Consider the following 13,992-nt stretch of genomic DNA (forward strand, 5'->3'; position numbering starts at 1 on the left):
CTTATTTAGAACGTTACCAAGGCAAAAGGAATACCTGCAAAGTAGCAGATTAATTTAAGGGAAATGTGTATTTTCTAAACGTTAGCACATGGAGTTTTCCCTTGATATGTAACATGCAAATACCTAAAAGGAACATTGTATATTGGAGGCTTTTTTCTGGGCAAAGAAAATTGCTTTATATTTTCACCTAAGCTTATTCTATTAAAAAAAAAAAGAAAAAAAAAAAGAAAGAAAGAATGTGAAGGTCAGAACTCCAGAACCATTAACCAAACTTTTAAAATTTTCTGGAAATAGAATGACATTTCTCAAGGGCTTATTTGGCCTATTTTATTTACTATCCCCCCACTCCGTAAATTTTACTCAGCATTTTAACCTGAAAATGTGCTTTGTCTCCTCTCCTAACTCTATAGTTAATGCTCACAGCTATCTTCATTAAGTGAGATTTTCACTCCAAGTCAATAGATGAGGGACTAAGCAAAGTGTAGAACTGCCATTAGATATTTGATTGAAGGGTTTTCCATCAGTTTAGAGCCAAGGGAGGGAGACCATGAATTAGAATTATTTCTTTCGCTTCTTAAAACTGACCTAATTAAGTCAAGATGATGAAAAGGGGGCTTCCCACTCTCTGCAGTTAGGATGGAAAGATTACATTGGTAAAATAGAAAGTTTTCCACCATTGGGTAAAACTCATCTTTTTAAGAGTGTGTCAATTAGAACATAATGAGTTTAGCTATAAACACAAGAGTATTAGAAATACTATTAAAGCTAAGAAAAGATCAAAGAGCAATTATTCAAAATGTAACCTTAAAAATAAAATTGCCAGTTATTTTACCAGCAAAAATGGGTTCATTGGGAAAAGCAGGGAAAGAAACCTGCTGAGGCAAAACCATAGGCAATTCTGGAGAACAGAGAGACCGCTTTTATAGAGGAAAGAGGGGAGGCTGGGAGGGGATGTTATAAACTGTAAGCCCATTGGAATAAACCAGGAGTTTGAAGTATAGGAGCTTCTCGTTGGCTGAGCTGTGACTCTCATTGGGCTTTTGCAGGAGGGGAGGGATAGAGAAAACTCCCTTCCTGCTGCTGGGATAGTAAGGTATATGGACTAACAAGGTCCCTCTCTTCTTATTGGGTCTGTCATTGAAAACTAGTGCTGAGTAGGGTGCCTGGGTGGCTTAGTTGGTTAAGCCTATGACTCTTGATTTCAGCTCTGGTCATGATCTCACAGTTCCTGAGATCGGGCTCTGTACTGAGAGTGCAGGGACTGCTTGGGATTCTCGGTCTCCCCCTCTCTCTGCCCCCCTCCCATTTGCATGTGTGTGTGTGCACCATGTTTGTGCTCTCTCGCTCTCTCTCAAAATAAACATTTAAAAGAAGAAGAAGAAGAAGAAGAAGAAGAAGAAGAAGAAGAAGAACGCCAGTGCTGAGCATGAGAGGTCCCCCTGCCGGCCCTCTGATTCCATTCTAAATGAGGTTTCCTTTTATTAATTTTCGCAAAAGATATGTTTCTACTGTGAAGAACCAAAGTGAGGGTTAAAGATCAGTCCTAAACAGCAACAGAATGTAAGTGAAATCAGTAGCCAGTGCAAAACTTGCAAAACTGTTTAACTCTTGAAGTGTGAGGTTCAAGGAAAAAGTGAGCATTAAGTGGTCAGTGGTGTAAGAAAAAGCAAGGGGCTCTGCCTGGAGTGGGGGGCAGAGAGCAGAAGAGGGAGATGGATGGATGGATGGAAAGAGAGGCAGAGAGAAACTGAGAGACCAAGAGACATGACAAAGACCCTGCTCCATTAAAACCCCACAGACCATAGAGATGCCGAGGGTCCAGGCGGTGGGATACAGAGATGATTACACTCCCAGGAGCAACAGGTCTGGTGGGGCGCACAAACCCATAAACTCGTGAATCGTTTGAATACAGAGCGATGTGGTATAAAGGAGAGAACCTCAGCATCTTCTGGCAAGGCCAAGTTGGTGCCTTGGGGCACTAGGTGGCAAGTGCGAGGACAGCCCGGACGGAGCTGCCAGGAAGGAGGGAGAGCTCGCCCGTGTATGCATAACCCTTTGGAATTTGAAGCACTGAGCATCAGGGAACTAGAGCATATTTCTATACCAGGAAGTGGTTTGATTTATAAAAATGCAAGTCCGGGGATGTATGAAGGAAAGGTCTGAGTGGGTCTGGAAGCAGGGAAACCAGAGGGGAGGATGTAACAAGTGTTATAAGGCAGTGATAGTGGGAGCTCTAGAAGAGACACCAGATTTCAGAGATGGTCAAGGAGGAATCTTTAGGATTTAGTGACTATAGAAAGGGACAGTGAGAGACAGTCAACGGTGGTGTCACAGTTGGTGGCTTTGGATAGGGTGGATGGTGATAGCTTTTGTGAAGACTGCAAACATGGGGCCAACTAATCCAGGGCTGTGGAGGAGGGGAGTTCCTTCCTGTACCTGTAAAAGTTGAGGTATCTTCTAGAATCCAGATGGGTGGACCAAGGAAGCAATAGGCACTCTGAGCCTATAACCCAGGAAAAAAAGGCAGGTGCTGGGAAAATGAAAGGTGGGTATCATGGTCGCCATGAGCATGGCAGTTGAGGCAACAGGAATGAATGAGACCACACACAGAAGGGATGTGAGTAAGGAGGCCGAGGAAGGAATTCTGGGAACACCATCACTAGGGGCAGTGGTTCCCAACTAGGGATAATTTTGCTCACCAGGGTACAGTTGGCAATATCTGGAGGCATTTTTGGTTGTCGCAACCGGGGCGGGGGGGCGTGGGGATGGGAGACAAGAGGTCAGGGGTGCTATTAAGCCTTCTACAATGCGCATGATATCTCCTCACAACTAAGACTTATCCAGCCCAAAATGTCAGGTTAGGCAATGGGCAGAAGAATAAGAAGCAGCAAAGGGGTGAGAGGAGGGAAATGATAAGCAAGATGGGGACACGAGCTGCCAGGTAACGAGGAAGAAAATTGGCCTTTGGTTTCTTATTTAGGAGTCTGAGTGAGGATGGTGAAAACAGACTCAGAAAGTAATGGGGCACAAGTCAGGAGATCCAGAGGTGAACACATGGAACACTGAGTGGGGACACTGTCTCAGGTTTCTTGGTAAACAGAGAAGGTAGACCAGACAGGAGGCAAGGAAAAATTTTTTTTGTTTAGGGAACAGAGACTCTTGTTTTCTCTGGTTTTTTTCCTGTGAAATAAGAATAAATTACTTTTAATTTATGTACTAGGCACTAGCTGAGTGTTTTACATGCAATATCCTTAAAATTCATAATAGGGGCACCTGGGTGGCTCAGTCAGTTAAGCATCCAATTCTTGATCTTGGCTCAGGTCATGATCTCATGGTCCATGACTTGGAGCCCCACACTGGGTTCTGCGTTGACAGTGCAGAGCCCCCCTGAGATTCTCTCTCTCTCCCTCTCTCTCTGCCTCTCCCCCACTCGCTCTGTCTCTGTCTCTCTCTCTCTCAAGATAAATAAAGAAAGCTTTAAAATTCACAATAACTACTATTTCCATTTTACAAAGGGGGATATTGAGCCCCAGTTGAAATGTGCGAAAGATCACAGAAGCAGGAAGTGGTGAACTGGAACTTTGAACTTGAACTTTGAACTTGAAGTGCTGGGGGCTCTCATAAGCTTGGTGGTGTTTCATGTTTATCCTGCGCAGATGCTGCAGCTGCTCATTTTTAGTTGCCTGTTTTGATGGATCAAAGGCAGTGTCCAAAGCCGAGAAACAGGTCAGGACAGCGTTACAACTAACCATGGTACTCACTTGATTCATGCCCAGTGGGAGGCTAACAAAATGATACTGGGACATGGTAGCCCTCCATCCCAGATTTAGAAAGGTGGGTTTATGCTTCCTTAAGAATTCACCAGCAGTATGATTCCATGTGGCTGATTCCTTGCTCAGTCCCTCCAAGCAGGTGACAGCCCAGAAGGAAGTCTGTCTGGACATGGTTGTCCTGGCACTCCCCTGGGCTGATCCTCTTCCGGAATGTCCTCAATCGCGGAATGAATGGCGGAAGGAAATTCATAGGAGTGATGTATCTAGATCTCTAGGATTTTTAAAAAATTTTTTTTAACGTTGTTATTTATTTTTGAGACAGTGAAAGACAGAGCATGAACGGGGGAGGGGCAGAGAGAGAGGGAGACACAGAACCGGAAGCAGGCTCCAGGCTCTGAGCCATCAGCCCAGAGCCCGATGCGGGGCTCGAACCCACAGACCGCGAGATCGTGACCCGAGCCGAAGTTGGACGCTTAACCGACTGAGCCACCCAGGTGCCCCTAGATCTCTAGGATTTTGTGAGCTTGAGCACATCTCCTCTAAGGTGAGTCAAGAATGTTCAAAGGTGAGCGCCAGTTTTCACCTTTGCTCTGGCCCCGGAAACACAACTCCAGGCCCCTGTGACCATTGCATCATTTTGCCTGTTTCTACAATAGTAGCAGAAGAATGGGCTGAGAATGACTGAGAGCAGAATAGGGTCAGTAATGTTACAGTGTGATCAAAATTGAGAGCCCCTTCCCTGTAGCATGTAAAAGGGAGCTGGCCAGGAACAGATGAAGGCATTGCTTACAGTTTTTCCTACCTATTTAAGTTTGTGGTACCAATATGTAAAACTTTGAATTTTTTTTTCCAGCGATAGCCTATAATATAGGTGTAGAATGAGAGAAGGAGAAAGGTTAGGCTCATTCAAGGTTGGGCTAACTAGAGATAGTGCCGAAAACACAGTAGATGTTCAATAACACGCAGTGGATGAATAGATAAATGGACGGATGAGACAGCAAGAGAGCAAGCAGTGAAATTAAGAGTGCTAGTGATGAGGGAGTGTGGGGCAAGCTGAGGGCAGAGTACAGGTGAACAACCCCCACCCCACCCCGAGTGGGACATGTATGATATTCCTTGGACACTCCGGCTACCCCAAAACAGGAAAGGACAAAAACACAAATGAGAGTCTCCGCCAGTTTACAAGAAAAAGGCAATCCCATCAATGGCCCAAAGTCCAGGAAATCCCTACTGTCTTAATGTTAATGCTTTACTGGAGGGAAAAACAACCTTAGCCTGACAGTAGCTAGGCCTCCAGTTAAATCTTTAGCTTGTGAAAGTCTCTTTGGAAACTCCTCCTTGACTGTATCTCCCCGGACTCCATAAAACATCACCCCCCGCACTTGCAGTGCAACTCTTCCTGCCCACGGGTCCTGTCCCCGTGCTTTAGTAAAATCACCTTTTTCTACCAAAGACGTCCAAGAATTCTTTTTTAGCCATCGGCTCCAGACCACCCCACCACCACCCCAAAACTTCATCACTAGGAATGACTTTACACCAGTTTGGACCATGGTGGGTCCAGACTGAGTAGGAAGAGGAGTGAAGCCACCTTGGGCATGATGAGACAGACCGTCGTGGCTCATCCGACTGAGGTTCTAGGTGGAAGCAGGACTGGATGGTCCCCGGAGCCCATGTCAGGGGAGATGACTTCAAGGAGATGCTCCAATTAATGTTCAATCATGTCACTAAAAAAGATTTGCCTCAAACACCCCAGTTGGAATACCAGCAACAATATAAACAGTCAAATCAGACAAAAAGGAACACAAGTGGCCAATAAACACACACACAGAGATTTAAGCTGGCTAAAGATTACAGAAGTGCAATAAAACAACAGAATGTTTGCATCTTTCAAATCGGCCCAGACCAAAGGGTTTATTAATACCCATGAACGGCCACAGCACAGGCGGGTTCGGCTGTGCCTTTCCAACCTCAGATTCCTGTGCCTTTGGACCCAGAAGTGGCATTTCTGAGCTTTGGACCTTCAGAAGCATGCACACCTGTGTAGATAGGTGTGTACAGGGATGCTCGAGGCGGCGGTGATTCCAGTCGTTGTACCGGGTGCCGCTAGACATCCGCTGCCTTGACTTGGCTGTGCCTTCATGTTGCTCTGAGACTCATCAAAACTCTCACTTCTCTCCTCAGTTGCTTCCCCCCTTACTCTCAAGAAGAAATTGTAGCCATGCTGAATTCCCTCACCTTCTGTCCCCAAAGTCTCTACATCCAAAATCTTCTCACCTCCTGCCTTTATTGGTCCAGGAGGATGAGGTGAACTGGCCTGGTCCCATTCCACCCCAAAGCTAGTCTTGCCCGTGGTGCCCATGTCAGACGCTGCACCCCAGGAACATCCTGCCCCTGACAATCATCAATCTTTCCTCCTCTGCTGCCCGGGCATTGCTTTACATTAGTACAGAAGTCCCTTCCAGGCTAAAAACAAAAGAGGGCGGCTTCTGGAAACCCTTCTGAAGGAAAAACTAGATTGCCTCCTCTCCTCTCTGTTATTACCACACTTGCACTTCTGGCCACCAAATGTATGGGTTTTTCCCCACACCAAGCATTTCTCCAATTCTCTGTGGACACCAGCTGGGCATCCAACAATGCAATTCCATTCTGATGCTATCCAACCAGAGTCGCCATCAGATCCCACAGGACTCCATCTTGATGAGGGCTTAGTCCCACCAGACTGGCCTGACTTCAGATACCCTTGGCAAGTTCAGGTTGTTTCCTCTGCTTCTGATCAATTGCCTATAAATTGCAGGTTCTCATGACGCCCTTATGGGGCGTGGTAATTTGCCAGAATAGCTCTCAGAACTCAGAGAAGCACTTCACTGGCATTTACCAGCTTATCATTAAGCATACAACTCAGGAACGGCCAGATGGAAGAGATATACAGGGCAAGATATGGGATAAGGAGGACAGAGCTCCCACCCCCTCCACTGGTGCACCCCAGGGAGAGGCGATCACCAACGTGGAAGTTTGACAAATCTCCTGGTTCAAGAGTTTTTATTGCACTCGATCCTCAGGACCTTCTCCCCTTGCCAGGTCAGTGGGCGGCGCTAAGTGACCCCATTCCCTAATTCCTTGATCTTTCTGGTGACCAGCCCTATCCTGAGGCTATCATGGGGCCCCATCTTAAGTCACCTCATTAGTATAAACTCCCTTGTGATCTGAAGGGGCTTATTATGAAAAACAAAGACACTCCTACCACTCAGAAAATTCCTAGGGTTCTAGGAGCTGTGCCAGGAGCCCTGGACAAAGACCAAATAGATTTCTAAAGCACACCTTCCATGACCCTGCATCCTCCAAAGGGTTGGCCATTCCTTGACTCTCAACTCCTTGAAAAACTGGGCTACATTTCAATTCTCCAATCTTGGATCCCTAATCACTATTCAATTTTTCTTATCCAGATGCTCTTCTCCCCCACACTCCACTAAAAACGACTAGCAAATTTGCCTGCACATTGCCAGATCAGACACTTTTAACAGTCTTTGCCTTATTGAACTTCAGCTGGCCACCTGGTTGTTATTGAACATCGACCCGTTTGGTTTCTGTGGTGTTAGCTTTTCCTGTTCTCTTCCACTCTGCTGACCTTTTTTTTTTTTTTTTTTTTCTAATCGTTCTTTCATCTTCTCCTTGGTTCCTCTGCCTACAGCTTATACGTTGGTGTTCTTCATGGCTTGTCTGTAAATTATGCTGCCCACCATCAACCTTGCCATTTTGTGTGCTCTCCCTTGGGAAGATTTAATCCACTCTCAGGGTTTTAATAGCCACTTAACTCCTAAATATGAACCTGTCGATCTGGAACCCCACCCACCGATTCAAGCTTTAGATTCGTAAGTTTGCCTTAGATCTCTCTGCTTGCACATCCCACGGATCTCTACAGTTCAACATCTCCCAAACGTAATTTACCATTCTCTTAACAATTCAACATTCAAAACCTTAAAATACCACCCCCATCAAGAAAGCGCACCTCCCATGCATAATCAATCAAATTTTTTGATCTAAAGAGTTCTCACGTCTGCTTCGACGCCACCTGTTCCAGTGCTGTGCTTTAGGCCTTATCATCACCAACCTGATTTATTGCAACAGCTTCATGACTCAGATCCCTGCAGGAGCTCAATCTTGCCAGAATCTCAAATTCATCTTCCATACTGTTGCCAGAATAAGCTATCAAAAACGTAATTCTGCAGTCAATAAAAATGGCAAAAGATCTCATAACATGTAAAAACATTCATGATATATTGCTTAGTGGGGGAAAAAAAGCAGACTCCAAAACAGTATGTCTCCGTTATGATCCCATATTGGATTTTTAAAAATGTGTATATATGCTCCAAGAAATCTAAATATCAACAGGGGTTATCTCCCAGTGGCAGGTCATGGGTGATTGTCTTTTTTTATTGATTTAGTTTTCCATGCTTTCTGCAATGAGAACATATTATTTTTGAAATCAGGAAATAGTTTAATCCCACAAATCTAACAATGTCAATTTCTTCCTTAAAATCCTGAGCTAGCTCTCTGCTGGCAGGATGTGGTCCAAGCACTTTTTTTCAGAGCACACAAAGCCTTTGGTGACCTGGCCCAGGCCCCTACACCCCTCTCTAGCTTTACTTACTCTCTCGTGTTATAGAGCAGTGGTTCTCAAACATGGGGGCGCCCCGCCAGAGTTTCTGATTCTGTTAAGTCTGAGGTGGGGCCCAGGAACTGGCAGCTCTAAAGATGCTATCGGTCTGGGGGGACACATTTAAAAAAAATTGTTATTGTGGCAAAATAAACAAAGATAACATTTACCCTCTTAACTACTTTTAAGCGTGCAATTCAATGGCACTAAGTGCATTCACAGTGTTGTGCAGCCCTGACTATCATGCACTCTCAGAACGTTTTCACCTTCCAAACAGAAACTCTGAGCCATTAAACAAGTACACCCTCTTATCCCCTTCCCTTAGCTCCTCGCAAACCTCTAGCCTCCTTTCGGTGTCTCTGAATTTACCCCTTTTAGTTACCTCATATAAGCGGAATTGTATACCATTCCACGTCTTACGTTTACCTCATCTTACTTAGCCACTCATATCTGCAGGTATACATTGGGGTTGTTTCCACCTTCTGGCTACGGTGGATAATGCTACGAATGTTGGCGTACAAGTATCTGTGTGAGATCCGGCGTTCAATTCTTTCAGGGCCATATACCCAGAAGTGGAATTGCTGGGTCACATGGTAATTCTATGTCTGACTTCTTGAGGACTCGCCATGCTGTTTTCCGCAGTGGCTACATCACTTCACATTCCCACCAGTGATGCACCAGGGTTCCAACTTCCTTGCCAACATTTATTATTTTTTGCCTTTTAAACTAACAGCCATCCTAATAGGTAGGAAGTGGCATCGCAGTATAGCTTTTATTTGCGTTTCCCTAACAGACTGGAGACACACGAGAATGTCTGTGCTAGAGTAACGCAGAGGACCTGACCCGTATTCCACGAACACACAGTATCATTTACAGCTTGGTGCTTTCGCTGGTCTGGCCCTTCTGCCTCAGTTTCCTCTGCTGACTGTGGGTCATCCTTTAAAACAAATCACAACTCAAATGTCATCTGCAAAAAGTTCTCTCAGAACATCTGGGTTGGGCTGGTTGACCTCACAAAAGGCCCCCACAGCTCGAGGAGCTATGGAAGGTGGGCCCAGGGGAGGTGGGGGAGGGCAAGGCCCTGGAGTAAAAGCAAGCAGTTTGAGTGAAAGTCTGTGTCGGGAGCAGATAAGCCCCAGGACCCTCCTCAGGGCAAACAGCCCAGTAGCAGCGCTGGAGGTCTCACCACTTGGATTTCCCTTCAAGATGGAGCTTGACACGCAAGCTGCCAAGTCAGCTATGCTGACAGCCTATGCCTGCAGAGCCTTTGGGATCCATCTCAGTTGTCTCTGAGCTGCCTGCAGCCCATGACCGACCACAACGGGGCAACCCGCATTTCTGCCCGGTTCGAGACCTCCTCCCACACGCTGTGCTTGCTCTGGAGCTCCCTGTCCAGTCACCTGGTGTTTGGGCAGATCTGCATTGCAGGCTGAGGCTGTCTCCCCACGCCTTCGTCTCCCCTTTCTTTTCACAGCTGTCCGACCTGCACTGCAGCCCGAGGGTTCCTCCTGCACATCCTCCCTTGCACACCTTTCACAAGCATCCCCCCTCACCATAAAGTGCCTGCACCCCTACCTCTGTCTCCATCACCCCTTTCCCGGGGATCCAACGGAGGCCGATGGTCCAAGCAAGCAGGTGGGAGGTTAGGTTTGGGAACAGATCACCGCACTGTCTGCCTGGCCGGTCAAGACAATACCACCCTGAGTGGGGCATGGGTCACAGAGCGTCCCTCGTACAAGGTGGCAACCCAAATGCTAAAACTCACAATAATTCAGGCATTTGCGAAGTTCAGGGAACAAGTCATATGAGGACAATGGAATTGATTGGTTGTTAGTGAGTCACATGGATGCCCCACAGAGCGTGATGAAAAGCTGAGGGCAGTTAACCAACACTGACAACTAAGCGTGAGGGTCTTAGTCCTTAAACCAGGAGAACAGAAAAAGCCTGAAACCAAACTCAAAACTTAATAGTTAAAAGAAGAGTCGAAATCTTTATGGGTATCCACCCAGATATTCCCTTCCCAAGTGTCAGGGTCCCAGGTTTTTCCAAACAGCTCGAACTCCTTCTCTCGCAGAGACAGCAGATCAAAAACAAAATCGCAACTTGGAGGAGACCGTGAAGGTGAGTGTCACCCTGAAGGATTTCAGGAAACCGGGCTGGGTCCCCATCAATTCTCCATTGAATTCACCAGTCTGGGTGGATTCTGGAAAAAATGGCTGCGGACAACTGACAGCTCAGTCAAGTAGTGGCTCCCACAGCAGCTGCTGGGCCCATGTGGCATCTCTTTTGCTAGAACAGATTCTACGGTCCCTGGAACATGGCATCCAGCCATTGATCCGGTGAATATGTTTTTTCTATCTCAATCAAAAAAGAATATCAGAAACCAGGTGCATTTAGAGTTTTGCCTCAGGGCTCTGTTACTGGTTCCGCTCTCTGAAGAGACTTGGACCTTCTGACCATCCTGTGGAATGTCACATGCATCTATTAAACTGATGGCGTCCTGCTGATCAGGCAGAATTAGCAGGAGCAGGTAGCACACTGGTGGCGTTGCTAATTCACGTGCAGCCTGGAGGGTGGAAGATAAACCCTATGAAGATTCAGGACTTGCCATTTCAGGAAATTCTTAGAAGAGCAGTGACGAAATCAAACTGCTGCCTCTTGCACCCCCTTCCACAAGGGAAGCACAGTGCCTGGTAGCCTCTTTGGATTCTGGAGGCCACACATTCCACACTTAGGGATGATGCTTTTCCGCCCATGAACAGAGTGACACAAAGGCTCTCTGGAGCAGGGAAAGGGCTGTGTGCAGCAGGTCCAAGCTGGGGAACAACTCCCCCTGCCACTCAGGCCATGTGCTCTGGTGGGCCCTGTGGTATTGGAGATGTTGGTCGTAGAGTCACAGCAGAGATGTTATGGTGAGCCCCAGTGGGGGAATCACAGTGCAAGTACCTGGGGTTCTGGGGGAGAAACTTCCCAATTACAGTGGAGAATTTTGATTTTATTTATTTATTTATTTATTTATTTATTTAGAGAGAATGAGAGCATGAGCTTGGGAGGGACAGAGAGAGAGAGAGAATGAGAGCATGAGCTAGGGAGGGGCAGAGAGAGAGAGAGAGAGAGAGTGAGAGCATGAGCTGGGGAGGGGCAGAGAGAGAGAGAAAGAGAATCCCAAGCAGGCTTTGCGCTATCAGCACAGAGCCTGATGCGGGGCTTGATCCCGTGAACCATGAGATCATGACCTGAGCCAATATCAAGAGTCAGACACTTAACCAATGGAGCCACCCAGGTGCCCTGAGAATTTTAGGGTTTTAGAAAACAGCTCCTGGCAGTTTACTGGGCCCTGGAAGAGACAGAATGCTTGACTAGAGGACATCAAGCGACCACATTTCAGGACTGTCCATAATGTGCCAGGTTCTATTGGACTCACTATTGTGGGCTGAATTGAGCCTCCCTCCCCAAATTCATATGTTGAAGTCCCAACCTCTAATACCTCAGAATGTAACTGCATTTGGAAATAAGGGTTTCGAAGAGAGAATTAAATTAAAATTAGGTCTTGGGGGGGGGGCGGTAATCCAATGTGAGCAATGTCCCTGTAAGAAGAGTGAATTTAGACACAGACATGAGCATGCACAGAGAGATGACCACGTGAAGACAGGGAGAAGGTTGCCATCGATAAGCCAAGGAGAGAGGCTCCAGAAGAAACCAAGCCTGCCAACAACTTGATGTCAGACATCCAGCCTCCAGAACTAGGAGAAAATAAATTTCTCTTGTTTCAGCCACCCAGTCTGTGGTATTTTGTTATGGAGGCTCTAGGAAACTGACACACCCAACTAGCCATAAAGTCAGGTGGCCCCTGCAGCAGTCCACGGTAAGATGAAAATGGCCCATCAGGACCGAGCCTGAGAGGAATCAGAGGGCACTAGAGTCCCATGTCACCAGCTTGGTTATACCTCTCTCAGCTTACACCTGTGGCCTTGTGGAGGGTTCTGTACAACCAACTGAAAAGGGGAAGAAAAAAGAAAACCCTAAGCTTAGCTTATAGATGGGTTGGCTTGTCATGTGTATACAAACCAAAAATGGATGGATGGTGGCTGCATTAAAGCCACATAGGGGTGGCTTTAAAAGAATGTGCAAAGGAGAGAGCCATCAAAGGGTAGAGCTTCGAGCAGCATACCTGGTTATTCACTCTGTAGAGAAGTGACCTGAATTGAGAAATGTATGAACTCATAGACAGTGGTGAATGGCCTGGTTAAGCCACTTCAGGGACTTGGAAGGAAAAAGACTAGAGATGCAGAGATAAGAAGACAGGTTTGGAGGCGTGTGAATGGCCACATGGGGGTGGTTGGGGAGTATGAAGATGTGTTTATCCCATGTTAATGCCCACCAGAAAGCAACCAACGTGGAAGAGTCACTGAACCATTTGGTAGACAAGATGAGGTGGTCAGTTAACTTTGGCTAGGCTTCACCATCAACTACCCCAGAACTGCCACAGTGGGCGTCTGAATGCAGTCACCATAGTTGTAGAGACGGAACCTACTCGTGGGGTACCCAGCACAGATTCTCACTTACCAAGGCCAATCTAGCCACTGCCACTTCTGCACATCCATCCTGCTGGCAACAGACAAAGGCTGAGCCCCAATATGGCACAATCCCTTGAAGAAACCCATCAGGTACTTGGTGGCAAGTTGACTCCATTGGAGCCCTTTTCATCCTGAAAGGGCCAGTGGTTTATTCTCACAAGAGATAACGTTTTCCATATGGATTTGCCCTTTCTGCCTGCAGAGCCCGAGCCAGCACCATTATCCTGCCCAGTCTTGCTTCCTCTTTTATCATTACAGGTGTTACTTTGTCTCAGCATGTTTCCTGCACGCTCCTTTCAGATTGGCTTCCTACACTTGGCAATGTGCATGTAAGCTTTCTCCATGTCCTTTCTATGGCTGGACAGCTCATGCAGTTTGGATGCACCAGTTTATTTATCCGTTCACCTATTGGACATCTTGGTTGCTTCCAAGTCTCGACAACTATGAATAACGTTACTAGAAACATCTGTGTGCAGGTTTTTGTGTGGACATAGTTTCAGTTCCTTGGCGTAAATACCAAGGAGTGTGAATGCTGGATCATGTGGTAAAGGTATGTTTACTTTTGTAAGAAAACTGCCAAACTGTCTTCCAACGTGGCTGTACCATTTTGCATTCCCAACGGCAGGTGTAGGAGAGTTCCTGTTGCTCCGCACCCTTGTCGGTATTTGTTGCTGTCAGTGTTCCAGATTTGGTCATTCTAATAGGTATCTAGTTTTTGTTTTAATCTGCGCTTCTCTGATGACATATGACGTAGAACGTTCATTTTTTTTTAACACTTTTGCATAAATTTGTTTCCACTGGTTTTTCATTATATGTTCTTAATGCCTGTCCAGTCATCTCCTGAGACTAAATAAATGATAAAGTTAAGCCATATTGAGTATATTAAAGTTGGGAATAAAGGCACACAAAAATATGTACAAAACTAAATGCCACAGAAAACAGTGTTTTTGTCATCTACCCTCAATGACCAGACTCTACCAAAAGACCA

Source organism: Lynx canadensis, chromosome A1 (genome assembly GCF_007474595.2).
Source record: "Lynx canadensis isolate LIC74 chromosome A1, mLynCan4.pri.v2, whole genome shotgun sequence".
NCBI lineage: Eukaryota > Metazoa > Chordata > Mammalia > Carnivora > Felidae > Lynx > Lynx canadensis.